At 43.9% G+C, this 18526-nt stretch overlaps 1 protein-coding gene across 8 annotated transcripts in view; it reads left to right on the top strand.

Moving 5' to 3' along the window:
• Positions 1-628: 628 nt before the first annotated feature.
• The window catches only part of ARVCF (ARVCF delta catenin family member), a 628036-nt gene continuing 610138 nt past the window's right edge, over positions 629-18526 (top strand). For all 8 annotated transcript variants that reach the window (XM_060249537.1, XM_060249538.1, XM_060249535.1 and 5 more), the window contains exon 1: positions 629-687. The gene's annotated coding sequence lies outside the window, so the exon portion shown is untranslated. The remainder of the gene's footprint in view (positions 688-18526) is intronic.

Raw genomic sequence — 18526 nt, 5'->3', positions numbered from 1 at the left:
CCTAAAAACCTTAAAATTTTTTGGCATTAAAATTATACAGTAATCACAGAGATCTAGAAAGCTACATTTATCCAGTCAGGCGTAGGCTAACCGGAAGAGGGTCGTTTTACAGGCCCTGCGGAACTGAGTAAGATCCCGCAGGGCCCTCACCTCTTCCGGTAGCTGGTTCCACCACATAGGGGCCATTGTAGAAAAGGCCCTGTCTCTAGTTGTCTTGAGACGCACTTCCTTGGGCCCGGGGATGTTGAGAAGATTTTGAGTCCCAGACCTCAGTACTCTCTGGGGAACGTGTGGGGAGAGACGGTCCCTCAGGTAGGCAGGTCCCAGGTGGTGGGAAAGGAGGCTTTTTTGAGGGGGAGGGGGGCCAGGAAAGGGAGATTTCCACCTTGTTACCTTCCCTGGTAGATTTTTCAGGCCTCCAGTTTATAGGAATCATCATACTTGAGCTGCCTTAAAGCCAGGAGGAAAGGGAGGGTACAAATATTTTAATTAATAAATCCTTACCTACTGTATAGTGTTGTTGTAAAGATTACTGAGATGATGTATGTGAAGCATTTTGAATACCTTAAATAGCCACACGTTATCATTGCCTCCTTTGACTTAGACGAACCATATTTTTATTTGTCATTCCAGAGTTCTCTTTCCTGGTGTTGCGAGGAGCCAATCTGAAGTTAAAAATCTGACAAGGTAAGATATTTAGTGTATGTTGCCTGTAATAAAGGCCAAAACAAGACTGTCTCTTCAGAAATTGTGAAATATAATGAACTGTGCTTCTTCTGGGTGCCTTGGTGAAAACGTGCTTTGTCCAGTTTAAAGGGAGGGAGATATTTTAAGCCAAGTTGCCGCCTTTTATGGCAACAGTTGATTGATCTGTTCTCTTTTTGTTGAAGTAAACATGCGGGTTTGCTGGAGCAACTGATGTAATGCAAAACAGGTTTCTAACAGTGGCCTGGAATAGACTGCAACGGTACAGGTTTCCATAGGGTAGATCTGCAGTGATCCTGGTTGGCTTTTCTGTCTTGTGTCTTGGCATGTGTCATCTCAGGCATTAACCTTATGTGCCCACTTTCTGATTCCTCCATAGTGCATTTGAGCACCCTGAGGCCGTCTTTCAATTCTAGGTTGATTTTCTTGATCTGTTAGCAAATCACCCTTGGGAATGCCCAAACTGCCCACTGGGTCCCATGCTTTGCATGCCTTATAGCAGCTTGGAAAGGCGAAGGAAAGTGCATTTGTTTTAGATTGTTTTTCTTCAGTCAAGCCCAGCAGATGAGTATTGATCTTCAGTGGGAGTTGCATATGCTGAAGGGGCCAGTGCTTCATCAGTTGATTTGTTTGTGATGGGCAAACAGAGATAGCTATTGTGTGATAGATCTTAAACCATTCCCAAGGACTTTGTTCAGTGGGCCATGAGGACTAGTTCTCACTGAGATGGCAAACCGATGTATGGGCTGTAATGCTTTGTATGCAAATATGGACTCACGTGATAGAATCCTTCTCCCCCCCCCCAAAAAAAACATTAAATCCCTGCACTAGAAAACTAGTTGTCACGGTTAAAGGGTCCTGCTTTAGTCGTCTCCGTGACACGTTAGGCTGCCTGCTTGCTGGGAGTAAAGAGTAGATAACTGGGGAAGGCAATGGCAAAGTCTGCCAAGAAAACGTTTTGATGTGATATCACCCCATGGGTTGGTAATGATTTGGTGCTTGCACAGGGGACTACTACCTAAGAATTTCTCCCCTAATGAAAGCAGGAAGTCCCTGCACTAAAGGTGAACTTTCATATGACATTGTGTTCTTTTCATTATGTTCCTGGGGCTTTGTCCTTTAAGCCTTAGAAAACATTAACCTAGTTTTCTCCAGCTGAAAGGGGAATCCATGGAACTGCTTTGGGGGAATGTTTATGCAGACACTTCTCTGTCACTGCAACGGGAAGAAGGGGTTTTAGCTATGTGTAAGTTTTAGTTCTGTGTTCAAAGTGGCATGCGGCACCCAGTGTTCCCTCTAAGCTGAGTTAGTGTGAGCTAGCTCACAGATTTTTGGCCTCCGAATCACACATTTTTATCTTTGCTCAGAAAAAATAGCGCCAGAACAAACTAATTTATGCAGTAGCTCACAACTTTAATGCCAGTAGCTCACAAAGTAGAATTTTTGCTCTCAAGACTCCATGGCTTAGAGGGAACACTGGCGGCACCTAGCTGCAACTTTCTGTTAACCGCTTCCTTTAAGAGGGGCTTGCCCCATTTCTTTTCTGAGCCATAAGAACATAAGAACATAAGAGAAGCCATGTTAGATCAGGCCAATGGCCCATCCAGTCCAACATTCTGTGTCACACAGCGGCCAATATATATATATATATATATATATATATATATATATATATATATATATATATATATATATATATATATATATATATATATATATATATATAAATATATATATTTGTTGTGCTGCTACAGGGCAGCTTGGCAGGGGAAGTCAGAGGGAACGGCAAGGAGGTTTCCAGGCTTTGGACTTTTGCACAGGCCCAATAGAAAAAAGAGGGAAGAGCCAGCAGTAATAAGCAGTGCAGGAATAGGATGTTTATGGATACCTTTCCCACCTGTTCATGTATTGCTTTCTGCTGCTGCTGTGGTTGTAGGGTGGGTTTTCTGGCCCCCATGTGGAAGCAGCCCTAGTTCTTATGGTGTGTAGGTTGTGTACAAAGGAGTATTCTATTGTACAGCATCCTATCTACACACACACACAGGCTCACACACAATTTGAAGTGGCGGAATCCACACAGTCTAGGGTTGCCAGGTCTGTGTTGGAAAATACCTGGAGACTTTGGGGGTCGGTCCAGGAGAGGGCGGAGTTTGGGGAGGGTAGAATGCCACATGGTCCAATGCCACAGAGTCTACCTTTCAAAACAGCCATTTTCTCCAGGGGAGCTGATCTTTGCCAGCTGGAGATCAGTTGTAAAAGCAGGAGATCTCCAGGCCCCACCTGGAGGCTTCAAATAAAAAACATACTGCTTTCAGGCACAACACCACAGCATTAAGAGTATTTTAGTGATAGCCAGTCATATGCAACAAAACACTAATCCAAATATACATTCCCAATATATGGATACACAAATTCCAGAAATGAGTTCCAAATATATTGACACATATATGGACAACGGTGGGTCGATTCAAAGTGCACCGTTTCAAATCTTCAACAGGTCCAAGATGAATGGATAAATATATAGTCTTGGTATCACTTTGAAATGGGACCTTAAACCTGGACTCCAGAGAGCTTACCTGGAGGCTGGCCACCCTAATCCAGTTTGGGGAGATTGGGTCAGAGTCTCCTGGATGTTTTCATCATAGTGAACGGAAAAATCTTTAAGGCAAATGAGCCCAAGTTTTAACATTTTCAACACATTGTGGTGTTTTGGTAGGACAAGCGTGAGTTCTGTTTGTAGCTGGGGTATTTTGTGAATCACGTGTGCACAACTTGCAGTCCATACAAGACGAATTGAGTCGTGTAGCATGTTGTGTCCAGTGTCTGCCCACCCTCTTTGTTTTTGGCAGCACTAGTCAGGCAGATGAAGCAAGAGATTTACTAAACTTCTAGTGGCTTCTTCTACATGGCTGGTGGCCTGTGTTCAGCTTGGTGGTGTCCCAGGTTGTGCAGACATGATTAATACTCTCATTATCCAGTGAAATTAGCCATTTACTTGAACGTGTTCGGTGTGGGTAATGACCTGTTACCGTCATGAAAGCTGTTTCCCAGCCTTCTGTCACACCTTTCCGTGACTATGAACTTGGAAACTTTCGTTGAGGCTGTGCAGATGAAGGGGCGGGACTATGCAAAAACAAAAACATTGGATTCTCCACAGCTCCCATTTTGTTCTGTGGGGCAAGGTAACAAACATAAGGTGGACTAAAACAGACTGGCTACAAGTAATGCCTGAAAACAGGACTGTTAGACTTTTGACACTCAAAACTTGGGGGGGTAAGCTAAGCATCTCACAGGATGTCATGTTAAAGTGTTACTTCTGTGAAAACCAGGTTTTGGCGATTCCTAGAGAGGACTGACATCACTTCCAGGGTTTCTCATAGAGTCAGCCAACCCATAGGGAGGTGTGACATCCCATCCAGGTTTTTCTAAATGTGATGATATGCTGGCCGTCCTCCCATGTCCCTCCCTTAGTTTGTCACTGGTTGCCAGGCTGGGCCTAGCTGGCACCTGGCAGGAACTTTAGGGGGGCAAGGGCAAATAGGCATTGTGTCGATGCTGTGACACTGCTTTCAGCACAAACCTGGAAGTGACATTGTTTTGTTGGCACAATACTCTAGTATTTATCTGAAACTCTGTAGTTTTACCTGTTTTACATAGCAGCCAACCAGATGCTGCAGAAGGTCTACATTCAGGGTACCAAGGCCTGTTCTTGACCTCCAGCGTTGGTATTCAGAAGGTTACTGAGAGAGCCAGTTTGGTGTAGTGATTAAGTGCGTGGACTCTTACCTGGGAGAACCGGGTTTGATTTCCCACTCCTCCACATACACCTGCTGACGTGACCAGGACTATATGGCCTTGTACCCCAGTGAAGTCCCTGTCTTCCCCAGGCCCCACTCTCAAATCTCCAGGAGTTTCTTAGTCTGGACATGGCAATCCTAGCCCTCCATCTCCTGCCGGTGGCCAGGGGAGACCTGGCAACCCTTGGTGGTAGGCAACAGAAGCTGGGGGCAGGATATCTCCCACTCCCAGCAGCCACAAGTTCTCTCAGGGCTGTTTTGCCCAAGAGCAGATCTGGGAGAACTCCCTCAGCCCCACCTACCTCACAGGGTTTCTGTTGTTGGGAGGGAAAGGGAAAGGAGATTTGTAAGTCACTCTGAGACTCCTTTGGGTGGCGACGGGTGGGGTATAAATCCAACTTCTTCTTCTTCTTCTTCTTCTTCTTCTTCTTCTTCTTCTTCTTCTTCTTCTTCTTCTTCTTCTTCTTCTTCTTCTTCTTCTTCTTCTTCTTCTTCTCCTCCTCCTCCTCCTCCTCCTCCTCCTCCTCCTCCTCCTCCTTCTGCCTCTGAACATGGAGATCCCTCATGATCACTGTGGCTAATAACCACTGCTGGACTTTTCTTCCATGAGTCTGAGGACGCTGGATCCTGAGAAAATGGGGTTTCTGACTATTCTTTGTAATAACTCCTCTACTATGTTTACAAGTTAGTATCTCCATGCGTCTGCTGAAATGGGTGGTGGCTCATGAAAGCTTATGCTGCAATAAATTGTTAATTTTTAAAGCCCCGCAAGATTCTTTGCTGTTTTGGCTGAAACATACTATTGCAGCTATTCCCTTCCCTACAGAATACACATTAGAAATTTATGGTAAGCTTCAGAGTATTAATTTCCTCCGCTGTCTCCAGCTGCATCTAGCAACTAAAGCCCTCACTGTATGTTTCTAAGCGGGGAGTGTAATGCCTTCGTTGTCCAGCACACAGGCAAAATGGAAGCCCCGTGTTGAGAACACGCCTCTGGCCAATTGGTTGGAACAGAGGCAATCCTTCAGCTAGGGAAGGGCTGAGTAGTTGTCTGCATGTCTCCTTTCGATGACCCGTCAGGAGAATTAAATCATTTTTATTGCTTTTATTGTATTATCTCGGGCCAGTATATGTCTTGCTAGCATTTATTGCCCCTAAAGCAGAGTGGCTTCAAGGTATTTAGGTTAGGAGTCAGTCTGCCGTTTGAAGCTGGGCACAGTTGGAGAGATTCCACGTTAAGTGGCTGCGGTGGATTTGTGAATTATGATTCATGGAGCGGGCTGTGACTTTATAGCTTTTAAGCTCGCGTTTCTTCTGGTTTTGATGGATTTGTTTGGGGCCTTTCCTTTCCCTGGTGTCGTTTCTGCCTGTCACATGTGTTTTACCTATGTTCATTCCCGTGGCAGGCTTGGCTTGTGAATTCCTTTTGCCATCTGGTTTATTTGTGCAGTGTTCCTTCAGTTCTTTCCTCTCCCGTCCCACCATGCCTTCTCCAATTCTCCAATCTGATTTCCTTTGCATTTCCCTGCCTCACATTATTTGTCCTCCAAAAGATGCACAATAGGTAATGTTAAAAAAACTGAACACAACAACCTTGGAGCAATGCAATGCATGCAAATGTAACTTGGAAGATTGCATAAGCACTGCTTTGACCAATGTAACAATAATACCAAATTCCACCATGTTGATGGAAAGGGGGAGACAAAATCCGGATTCCTAGTAGCCAGCATCAAATGCTGAAGTACTGTTCCTTTGTTTTATTTATCACTTACTAAAATATTTATACCCCACTTTTACTGTCTAGCTATAGCGGCTTACAGTTCTCAAGGTTAAACACTTACAAACTACAGCAAAACTCCTTTAACTCCCTCTCCCCAAGAAAATGATGGCAGCTTCAACCCCATCCCAAGTCTTCACAAATTAAATGGCCTCTGAAACAACATTCTTAAAATGATATCCCCAATACCTCTTCAAGGAGCTTGTTGCAAAAGGTGAGAACAGCTAGAGAGAAAGAACAGGCTCTAATGGATCCCATGCAAGACCCCTTAAATGGGGAACAGGTAGAAGAAGGTAACCAATAGTTGGCATAGAGACATGGAGAGAGGCTGTCCTTTGCAGAACCAAAGATATATTTCTGATTCCAAAATTGAAGACTTAAAGGCACTGTAATTTTTGGAAAAGGTTTCTGCTGATTATCCCCTTCACACTGCAGACTCCTTACTTTGCCATTCATATTGTACCTGAGGTATTGTTGACCTGAAGGAACAACATTTTGGGGCTCAAGGGCTCTGTTGAGTGCAGTGTGAAATAGAAATCAACCAAAATCTCCACTCTCTTTTCTGAACATGTAAGTGCCCTTAGGTTTCTGGAATGTGTTTGGACTACATAAAGAATTGTTCTAGAACTGCCAGTATCTAGAAACCAGTGGGAGTCGGGGGGCAGGCCAAAGGCATGGGGGCCATATCATTGGTGCAACATCATGTCACTTCCAGGAAAACCTGGACGAGGCACTGCTGGCCTCTATCAATATTGTATTGTTTACTATGTGTTGTACACAATCCTTGTATTATATTTTTGCAGACTGTAAGACAGTGTATTACTTGGTGGCCTTGATCAGTCCCCTGGAGAAAATGGCTGCTTTGAAGGGTAGACTCTATGGCATTGGACCATGCCAAGGCCTCTCCCCTCCCTTCCCCAAACCCCAAACCCCACTCAAAGTCTCCAGGTATTTTCCAGCACAGACCTGGCAACTGTAGGTGGGACCTGGAGATCCTTTGGAATTACATCTGTTCTCCAGACTAAAGAGATCAGTTCCCTGATGGATGCTTTGGAGGGTGGACTATATGACATCATACTCCCGTGAAGCCCCTGTCTTCCCCAGGCCCTACTCTCAATTCTCCAGGAGTTTCTTAACCTGGATATGGCAACCCTACCCCTCCATCTCCTGCCAGTGGCCAAGGGAGACCAGGCAACCCTTGGTGGTAGGCAACAAGCTGGGGGCAGGGTATCTCCCACTCCCAGCAGTTAAATGGCAAGCCTAGGTAGTCTAGAATAGCCCTGTGGCACAGAATGGTTAAGCTGCAGTACTGCCGTTCGAGCTCTCTGCTCTTGACCTGAGTTCGATCCCGGCAGAAGTTGAGTTCATTTAGCTGGCTCAAGGTTGACTCCGCCTCCCATCCTTCCGAGGTGGGTAAAATGAGTACCCAGCTTGCTGCGGGAGGGGAAAGTGTAGATGACTGGGGAAGGCAATGGCAAACCACTCCATAAAAAGTCTGCCGTGAAAACGTTGTGATGCAACGTCACCCCAGAGTTGGAAACAACTGGTGCTTACACAGGGGACTGCCTTTATCTTTTAGGTAGTCTAGAAGGTTCAGTCCAGAGGCAGAGCTGTTTGCAGGCCAGAAGCCATGCTGAGGGTTCCTTTTGAAGAAGCTGGGCAGGGAATGATGGGAAAGCAACAAGCAAGGAGGGGGGAAATAGGCTGAGTGAGAAGGCTGCCGTAAGGAGGCTACTGGTTAACAGCGGCTGGTAAATACAGAACAAGAAGAAAGCACAAGGAAATGCCAGCATCTGTGTGTGTATCTTGTGTGTTAGGGATGTGCAGCAAAGATAAGGAGAGTGACTTTGAGAGCATAAAGCCTTATTTCCTTTGTTATGACAAGACCGGAGCCTCTTCCTTTTCCCTCTCTCCCCAGCGTAGGAGATTACGGAGTAGAGTTTTTCACTTCTAAAGAACATGACTCTTAGATAAGGTCGGGCTCCTTGTATATTAACAAACTCTTTCCTTTGCTGTTTTAGTGGAATGTACACATTTTCAAAACAGCTGCCACTTTTGTAAGCACGGACTTTGCAAGCCGCTTAGTTGAAGCCCAATGATGTCAGAGTAATGTTTTGTCAAGCCAGCCATAAACTGATTGCTCAGAGGAGCTGGGCAGCCATGGATTTATGCAAGCCCCCCTTTCTCCATAAAACAGGCTCCGCTTCAATTGCTTCCACTGGGGTTCTACTCAAGGCCTCTCTTCTGCGATGCCAGTTGAATGGATCTCTGCCCTTCCTCTTGATTGCACACCATATACAAGGCTACCAAGCATGGCGTTTTCCACGGGCACAAAGTGCAATTTTTCTTTACCTCTTTAGAAAATGTAGACCGAGTCTTTCCCGCTCTATGCATTGCACCAATTGCAGCTAACAACGGCTCTGTGTCTGTATGTGCCTGCCTATCGACATTCATAGAAAAAGTTAAAACACTCGAAAGAAATCTGACAGCAGGACACAATTAAACCACAACTGGGGAAATGAGGTGCCATCCTACGCAGAGTTACGCCTCTCTTAAGTCAATTAAAGTGAATGAGAATAGGGTTGCCAATCCCCAGGTGGGGACAGGGGATCCCCTGGTTTGGAGGCCCTCCCCCCGCTTCAGAGTCATCAGAAAGCGGCAGGGGGGGATGTCTGCTGGACACTGCCTTATTCCCTATGGAGACTAATTCCCATGTGGTATAATGAAAAATTGATCCATGGGTATCTGGGGCTCTGGAGGAGCTGTGTTTTGAGGTAGAGGCACCAAATTTGCAGCATAGCATCTGATGCCTCTCCTCAAAACACCCTCCAAGTTTCAAAAAGTTTGGACCAGGGGGTCCATTTCTATGTACCTCCAAAGAAGGTGCCCCTATCCATTTCCAAATGGAGGAAAGGCATTTAAAAGGCATGCGGTCCCTTTAAATGTGATCGCCAGAACTCCCATTGGAGTTCAATTATGCTTGTCACACCCTTGCTCCTGGCTCTGCCCCAATGTCTCCTGGCTCCACCTCCAAAATCTCCTGGCTCCACTCCCAAAGTCCCCAGATATTTCTTGAATTTTAATAGATTGTTATTTTTGTGCTGGTTTATGGTTACCCACCTTGGATCCTGAACTAGGTTTGTCATCTCCATCACCTTGGATCCTGAGCTTGCAATCTCCAGTTTGGGAAATTCCTGGAGATGTGGGAGCAGGATTTGGGGAGGGCTCAGTGAGAATGTGATGGCATGGAGTCCATTCTCCAAGGTTGCTGTTTCCTCCAGGGGTTTGAATCTCTGTAGTTGGAGATTAATTATACTTCCAGGAGAACTCTAGGTCCCACCTGCAGGATGGCCACCTTGTCATTTCCAGCAACTCTTGTCTTCTCATAATGTGACCAAAGTACAGCAGCTTCAGCTTAGTCATTTTAGCTTTTGGTGAGAGTTCAGGCTTGGTTTGATCTAGAATTTACTTGTCTTTTTGATGGTCCATAGAATCCGTAAAACTCTCCCCCAAGATCACACTTCAAATGAAATTTGTGTAGAGTTGTGCATTAGGACCCCCTTGATATTTGCTGAGAAAACACCTGATATAAATAGTAAGAAATCTTTTGTCCAAGTAAAGTGTGTCACAGCCACTGGAATCCAATTTGGTGGTCCACACTAGTTTGCTGAGAACCCAGACAAAATGCGATCTACTGGAGAAGGAAATGGCAACCCACTCCAGTATTTTTGCCAAGAAAACCCCATGGACAGTAACAAAAGGCTAAAAGATATGGCGCTGGAAGATGAGCCCTCAGTTCAGAAGGTGTCCAGTATGCTACTGGGGAAGAGTGGAGGGCAAGTACAAGTAACCCCAGAAAGAGTGAAGTGGGTGGGCCAAAGCCGAAGGGACACTCAGCTGTGGATGTGTCTGATGGTGAAAGGAAAGTCCTATGCTGCAAAGAACAACACTGCATTGGAATGTGGAATGTATGATCTATGAATCAAGGTAAGCTGGATGTGGTCAATGGTGGAAGACAGGAGGGCCTGGTGTGACTTGGTCCATGGGGTCACAAAGAGTCAGACTCCACTGTGCAACTGAACAACAAAAAACTAGTTTGCAGCATTGGCGTCTTGTGGCCCACAGAGCCTTCGACGTTTTCTCTTTAGGGTATGTGGGGAGAATAGTATCTGCTCTTCGGATATATCTGCTCTCTAGAATTCCAAGTTTGGATCTGATGCCAGGCTTAGAAGAAGGGGGAAATAAAAAAGAGTATTCTCTTCACCTGTGTACTTACCACTTTCCATAATCACCACAAGCCCAAGGAGTTCTTTGTTCTAAAATGTTCCAGAAATGGAGTTTTCACTCAGAGTAATTTAGTATGACAGTGTCCATAATTTCTCTCCCCCTCCCAACCTTACCACCTCTTAATTTGTGAAGGAGACATACATCATGCTTTTATATAGTACTTGTGGTTTGCCAGTTAACTTTGGTGATTTGGGAAAGTGCCTGGGGTTTTTATCTTTTAATTGGGTAACCGCTGGATATTAAAAGAGGCTTATTATGCAGAGTACTAAATCGGAGAAACTCTGAACTATAAAGGCATTAAATGGACACTAGTAAGGGAGGAAACAGAACTCTGTTCCTTCTTTCCTCAGATAGGGAAGAAGATTTAAAGGGCCTTTGTTTCTGTGATGATTCTGCTCATGATTTGTTGATGGGATTTTAATACTTCATTAAGCCAATATGGCATAGTGGTTAGAATATTTGACTAGAAGCTGGATACAAATCCTCACTCAGCAGTGTCTCAGCCTAGGTAGGGCTGGCAAGCACAGGCAGGATAATTTTTTAAAAAAAATACAGCCTAGTGAACCTACCAGAAGTTGATGCAGGAACGGACAAGGACAACTCTAGGAATTGCTGGAAAAGCTATGGTAAAACCATAGAGTTTCCAGTGATTCCTAGAATCACCCTTTGCCACTTCCAGCAAGTACATGAGCTTGCTTCCTCCCCCTTAACTTTTCTCCCACTGTTTCTTGGAGCAAGAGCAGTGGAGACATGGCAACCCCGGACCTTTGGTCCGTCATCTTCTCTCAGCCTGAATGACTTCACAGAGCCAGGGCTTTTCTTGTAGCAGGAACTCCTTTGCATATTAGGCCACACAGCCCTGATGTAGCCAATCCTCTAAGAGCTTACAGTAGGCCCTGTAAGAAGAGCCCTGTAAGCTCCAGGAGGATTGGTTATATCAGGGGTGTGTGACCTAATATGCAAAGGAGTTCCTGCTACAAAAAAAGCCCTGCACAGAGTCATTGTGAGATGGATAGATAGGGAAGGGGAGAACTATTTACACTACCCTAACATTCTTTAGAGAAAGGCTGAAATGAAAATGTGAAGAATATGTTACGTAACTTATTTAAAAGCTGAAAGTTCTTTATATACAATATCCCCAGCGAATTGTGACACATTTCTGTGAAGTTTGAGACTGCTGGCTTAATCAAGAGATTGGCAATATCTAGGTTTTATGGTTTGAGCCACAGCGTGGGATGTGGCTACCATCTGTTTCTTCCTTATTCTACTATTCAGTCTAGATAGGAAAGATGTTGGGTATCTGAATATAGCTTTATCTTATGTTGTTTGATCCAGCATGGAAGACTGAAAAAGATCACCATTTAAGAAGGGTGAACTCTAGGGCTGCATTAAAACTGTTTGCGTGGTTGCATGTTCGTTTTTGTTGAGGAAAGGGAGAGAAGGTAGAATTTGAAAGAGGCCAAAGGTTTGCAGCCTCATTCACCTCATGAACAAACTGTGGTGGAAAAAGAGCCTGGATGAGCTTGGATGGCTTTTTAATTTATTTTTAAAACCCTCAACTAGTTTTTCCTTACTTTGACGTTAATATTAGTCCATAGACTAATTAAAATTTGGTACATATTAAATAAATTCAGGGGTGGAATTTTAGCGGGAGCTCTTTTGCATATTAGGCCATGCACCCCTGATGTAGTCAATCCTCCAAGAGCTTACAAGGCTCTTTTTTGTAAGCTCTTGGAGGATTGGCTACATAAGGGGAGTGCAGCCTAATACACAAAAGAGCTGCTGCTAGAATTCCACCCTTGAATAAATGAATGTATGTTATAAAACCAGCCCCTTCTCTATTAACTTCCATGTTCACTTCTGTGGCAGCCGTTTGCATGGAACAAGCGTTTGCCACATAACCCCATGGTTCTGTAGTAATAATACTACACAGCACATGAACTGTGTGGTCATGGAGGATCCTCCATCTGTGCAGATTATAGCAGAATGAAGATTGGAAACCATAGCACACACCTGGTTTAGTCTTGCTCTATTAAGTATGATTGAATTGTGGCTAAGGGCCTGTTCATCAAAGTGTGCATGCTTTCCTCTGTGTGTGAGTGTGTGTGTTTTATTAATATGCGGTGTGGGTGTGTACTTGATATACACAAACCTTGTTCACAGAGGAAGAAAGTCATGGACGAATGATGCATACAGAGCTGTATATAGCAACATATATATCTACTTCTGATGTATTTAAGGTGCCAAAATTTATTTGTCACCTAGAGATCTCCCAGAATTACAACTGATCCCCAGGCAATAGAGGTCAGCTCCCCTGGAAGAAATGGCTGTTTTGGATTTGACATGGGCTTGGATCTGACAAAGTGTTTCTGTGGAAAGAAGAATTTCCACCCTTGGATCATGGCTTTGTTGATTCCTCCTGCTGCATCACAAAACATCCTCCCCCAAAGTTGGGGCCAAATGGCAGCCCTCCCCCCAAGGAACAGGATTTCAGTGATCATTTTGAACTTCAATAAAAGGGGGGAGTTAAGAAGTTCTTGCAGTGTGTGAGAAAAACCTCCAGTCAATGGAAACACTCTGATGGATGCAAGCCCTATTTTTTTTCTGGGAAGGGGAAAATCATTCTGTTCCACACACTTGCAATGGTGTGAATAGAACCTATATGTTTGCTTTGTGTATGATTTTATAGCTGTGTCCTTTGCATTTTAAGGGAGATAACACTTGCTGTCAAACCTTTCATCTGGTCTTTTGTAGACAAACCATAGCAACGGTGTTTATAAGCATTTTTGTAATTTCGGGAGGGAAAACGCTGCCTTTGTTGACTGTTGTTTCCCTTCGAAGTATTATTGAGCAGGCTGGATCAGATGAGGGGGGGAAAAAGTAATCTTGCCTTTGTTTTTCAATCAGAAAGGAAGTTACCCAAGTTGAGGGCAAGAACATGAGGTCAACCCATTGGAATTTGAAGATTGTTCTGTCAATTAGCATAACTTAGAATGCTGCTCAAGTGTTTCTGATTTGCCAGCCTTGTAACTATGACAACAGGATTCAAGGACCTACCAAAAAAAAGAAGTGATAACTGTGTCTTTCCTATGGCCTTTGACATGCAAATTGTCAGAACAAGGAGGGAAAAAAAGAAAGAAGATCATTTCCTCTTGTGTTGGCTTCAATGACAGATTTTATTCCACGCTGTAAATACTGATAATAAATTCAGAGGACTGTAAAAAAAAAAAGAGTGAAGGAAAAGAACCATTTAATCTTGGTGTATAGAGAATGAAGTTGTTTCTAAGGAACTTTATCAGTTTTTTTTTAATGTTTATAATTTCAAAGAATTCCTATTCTATAAAATGCCATGAAATACATTGTCGTGATTCATTCAGTTTGACAGGTTGGCTCTGGCTGTCTTCAAGCAAGAATAAATTTGGAATACTAAAGTGTAAATACAGAAGTTCTTAAGATGTTTTACTTCCTTCGGTGGCACAAATGCCATCCATTTCTCACCATGGCTGCTTCTCGTAGAATTGCTGTGAAGGAAGAGACAGATTCGTGTTGCTTATTTGTGAGCTGTTTGTAGGCAATGAAAGAGCCCCGTGGCACAGAGTGTTAAAGCTGCAGTACTGCAGTCGGAGCCCTCTGCTCGCGACCTGAGTTTGATCCCCAGTGAAAGCTGAGTTTTCAGGTAGCCAGCTCAAGGTTGACTCAGCCTTCCATCCTTCCGAGGTTGGTAAAATGAGTACCTAGCTTGCTGGGGGAAAAGTGTAGATGACTGTAAAAGGCAATGGCAAACCACCCCGTAAAACGTCTGCCGTAAAAACGTTTTGAAAGCAACGTCACCCCAGAGTCGGAAACGACTGGTGCTTGCACAGGGGACCTTTCCTTTCCTTTTAGGCCAAGGGATGCTAGAGAAACCACTGAGCTGCCACCTGTTCTGGGTCTTGGCACTTTTGTCCTAGGAGCAATGTTCCCTCTAAAGTGTGGAGTTGTGTGAGCAAAAATTCTATGCATGATCTACTGGCATTAAAGTTGTGAGCTACTGCATAAATTAGTTTGCTCGGGGACCATTTTTTCCTGAGGTAAGACAAAAATGTGTGAGCTGGGGGCTAAAAAACTGTGAGCTAGCTAACTCACACTAACTCAGCTTAAAAGGAACATTGCCTAGTAGTACTCAGATGCTTACTTTATCTACTTGTTACCACTCACAGTTTATTTATTGCCAGGGCTTTCTTTTTAGCAGGAACTCCTTTGGATATTAGGCAGCCAATCCTGATGTAGCCAATCCTGCAACAGTTTACAGTAGGCCTTGTACTGAGAGCCCTGTAAACTCTTGGACAATTGGCTACATCAAGGAGGTGTGGTCTAATATGCAAAGGAGTTCCTGTTTACTGCCTTTCCTTTATTCCTTTATTTTATACTTTGTGTTCACAGACCAATGGGTCATAAGCAAACAAATTCAGTAATTTAGAGGTTCAGATTAATATAATCCAGTAATATAAAAGATAACCAAGTAATCAGAAATACTAAATACAAAGTATAAAATATGTCACTAAGAGGAAAGGTAATTAAAAGACATAGATAAAAATTTTGCCACAGCAAGAGTTACACTTGAATCAGTATCAATCAAAAGTTTTGTAACTACTTCTTGTTTTGAGACATGTCCCCACTTCTGAATGTATACTATGATCCAGTTGACTCTGACAAATTCACGCTTCTTACAGTCAATGAAGAGGTGCCAAATAGTACCCACACTCCCTAACTGAGATATAGTGACTGGGCCCTAGGTCACCCAGTGATCTTTATGGCAGAGGGAATTTCAACCTGTATTTTGTTGACTCTCTAACTCTACATGTGGATGGTTCTCATGTCATGCAACAATCATGCAGGATTTCAGACTTCCCACAAATGCATGTTGTTGGTGAGTGTTGAACACAGTTGGCATGTCACACACTCTCAACTTGGACACCAGCTGTGTTAGTCCCCATGCTGATTTCTTGAGAGCCAGTTTGGTGTAGTGGTTAAGAATGCTGGACTCTGATCTGGAGAACCAGGTTTGATTTCCACTCCTCTACATGCAGCAGCTGCGTGATCTTGAGTCAGTCACAGTTCTCTCAGAGCTGTTCTCTCAAAAGCAGTTCTCTTAGAGCTCTCTCAGCCCCACCTACCTCACAGGGTGTCTGTTGTGGTGAGAGGAAGGGAAGGAGATTGTAAGCTGCTCTGCAACTCCAAGTGAAGGACAGGCTATAACCTCCTCCTCCTTAGTTTAAAGTCACTAGCAGGATCTGCATGAATTTCTGTGGTTTGTTTACCTACCTCATTTATAATCCCCTATTCTTATTCAATGGGGTTCCAAAGTGATATAGATCATTCTCCTCTTGTCTATTTTATCCTTACAACAATTCTGAATGGTAAATTAGACAGAGAGGGGGTGATGAACCCAAGGTTACGCGGTGAGCTTTTCGGCAGAGTTGAAATTTGAACCTGGATCCCCAAGTTCCTAGTCCAGCACTCTAATCACTACACAACATTGTCTTTCACAGTGCTGGTGATGCCAAACCAGCCACTGCATTCTCAGAATGGCCTCTTTCTCTGTGTCTCAAATTCACATGTGTACACACAACCCCAACTTGGTGGGAAGTAGCTCTTCTTTCAGGTACTTCTGTTCCAGCATCCTATTTTTAGTACTTCCACTTGGGGTTGAAGTTGCCTTCAGCAGCCTTTTGTTCACAGCTTCGTACTTGCCCAGTGTGTGCACATTTCATGCCTCTTTCTGGGTGCTGTGAGATCAGTTCTCAAAACGCAACCGCCTCTGTGCTTGTATGAAAAGCTCATCTACATTGAGCTCGTAGATAATGGGATAATTAGGCAGCTCCCTGTGTCATAAAAATTTTTGGTTGTCAGTTTTGAACAAGTAGTGATTAGTTTTTATATTCTGCCTCCAGTGAAATAATCTGGAGTAATGAATGGTTTATGAGGAAGAGCATAAATTGTGAACTCCCATGTCAGGAATGTTTTATTGCTTTGCGTACCAGATTGCTGGCCAACACAAACTTCGGAATCCATCCCCTCTGGTGACGTTCTTTCTGAGTATCCCCACTTTAGCTCTGATCTTCATTACATTCTCCCCTTTTAGAGGTCCCCTAGCTTGCTATTTGCATGAAAATAAACTGTATAGGTCCAGAGAGGGGGAGTATTGCAAGATATCTTGCATTCTTGGATCAGAAAGCCAGGTTTGTTTTGTATAGACTCCTGCTGCTTGGAAATTAAAACTGCAGTTTAATGGTCATATCTCCCCCTTCCCCTGAAGAACCCTACTTTCAGGAATCTGTTTTAATTTTGCAGCAGAGCCCTTCTTTTATTGTAATTTTCATGCCTCCCTGGAAATGGCTCATCTTTTTTTTTTTCTTTCAGTTTGCTACATCTTCAGTGATTATTATGACCGCGTAATAATCAGAGATATCACTGGGACATAAATCCTGCAAGACGTTGAATAGTGTTTGTTTGTGAGCTGTGGAAACAATATTTTGCGGATAAATGGGATTCGAATCTAGTGTTGGGATCCTGGATGGTTTGTGGGCTTGAAGACTGGAGCTGGGATCCAATCTAAGAAATCTGTTGTGCGGTTCAGAAAGTCACACATGAGTTGGTGAATAGGGACTTAAGAGTGGGTTGAAGGATCAAGTCTAAGAAGTCTAAAGTGCAAGCAAGAAGCCGAGCAGGAGTTGGTAGCTAGAGAGACAATCCAAGAGTAGCTCCAAGGCCAAAGCTAGGACCAAATCTAAGGAATCCATAGTCAGGTTAGGAAGCCAAACGGGGCTTGCCAAAGAGTGGGTCAAAGACTGTAAGTAGATTCAGGTGCGGTGCAAATCAGGAGGCCAAGCAGGCAGGGCTGGCACCAACAAGTAGGCAGTGTAGACAGCTGCCTATAGTGGCATACCATAACGGGTTGCTGGTCCCGGCGGACTCCTGCAGGCTGGGAGGAAATACCAGCCTGGAAGAAGCCTGACAGTAGGCCCTGTACTAAGAGCCCTGTAAGAAGCCTGGAGCTTACAGTAGGCCCTGTACAAAGAGCCCTGTAAGCTCTTGGAGGATTGGCTACATCAGGGGTGTATGGCCTAATATTCAAAAGAGTTCCTGCTACAAAAAAAGCCCTGACTGTATCCATTACCCACTCAGAAATCTAACTCTCAAGGTGAAGGAGCTGAAGTAGTAGTCTTACGACATTGGTGTAAAGCTTTCAGTCTAATAGGCAGGGTTGATAATAACCAACTAGGAATTGAGGATTGCCAATTATAGGCTTGAACCCCTGCTGAGGTTCTGTTGCATCCTTTCATTCTTGGAGTATCAGCACAGTCAGGATTAGTACGTATAGTCCCAAGAGAGCAGGGTTTTCTAGCCTCCCAGGATCTTTCTTTGAAGGTTTCTGACACCTGAAATATTAGAGCATTACTCCAGAACTTCCTTCAGTGCCCTGAGACTTTTATTTTTCCAGACAAAAGAAAGGGGGCTTCTATTAAATCAAAGCGTGTGGCAATAAATATGTCTTGGAGGAGCAAAAAGGGAACTGTTCTCCTCCTTGCTGGGGCACCAGAGCTCTATCTATATTATCCAGATTTACGGATCTTTGCTTGTTGTGACCTGCTCAAGAAATTGGCTTGTTTGTCTTGGCTGATGATTTCCTAACCTTGTTATGAAGGTCATACTGCAAGTTGGCAGGTAGGTCTTCCTGCGGTATTTAAGTTATGGATCCAGGATTTATTGTATTATATGGGTTTGATGCATGATGGTATGATTGGCCAGTAAGCTACAAGGTGATTCATGAGACTGGATTTTATAGTGCTTGTGCTGTTATCGAAGGCAGCATTATGGTCTTGGCATTATGTGTTACGACTCTACCTTAGAACGTAATTCGTTTTCATCTAAAATGTTGTCAAGAGTATCACCCTATCCAAACTATGCAAGGAAGAAA

The sequence above is a fragment of the Heteronotia binoei genome, chromosome 11 (genome assembly GCF_032191835.1).
Source record: "Heteronotia binoei isolate CCM8104 ecotype False Entrance Well chromosome 11, APGP_CSIRO_Hbin_v1, whole genome shotgun sequence".
NCBI lineage: Eukaryota > Metazoa > Chordata > Lepidosauria > Squamata > Gekkonidae > Heteronotia > Heteronotia binoei.
Note: the sequence above shows the minus strand (reverse complement) of the source record. Positions and strands in the feature narration are given on the sequence as shown.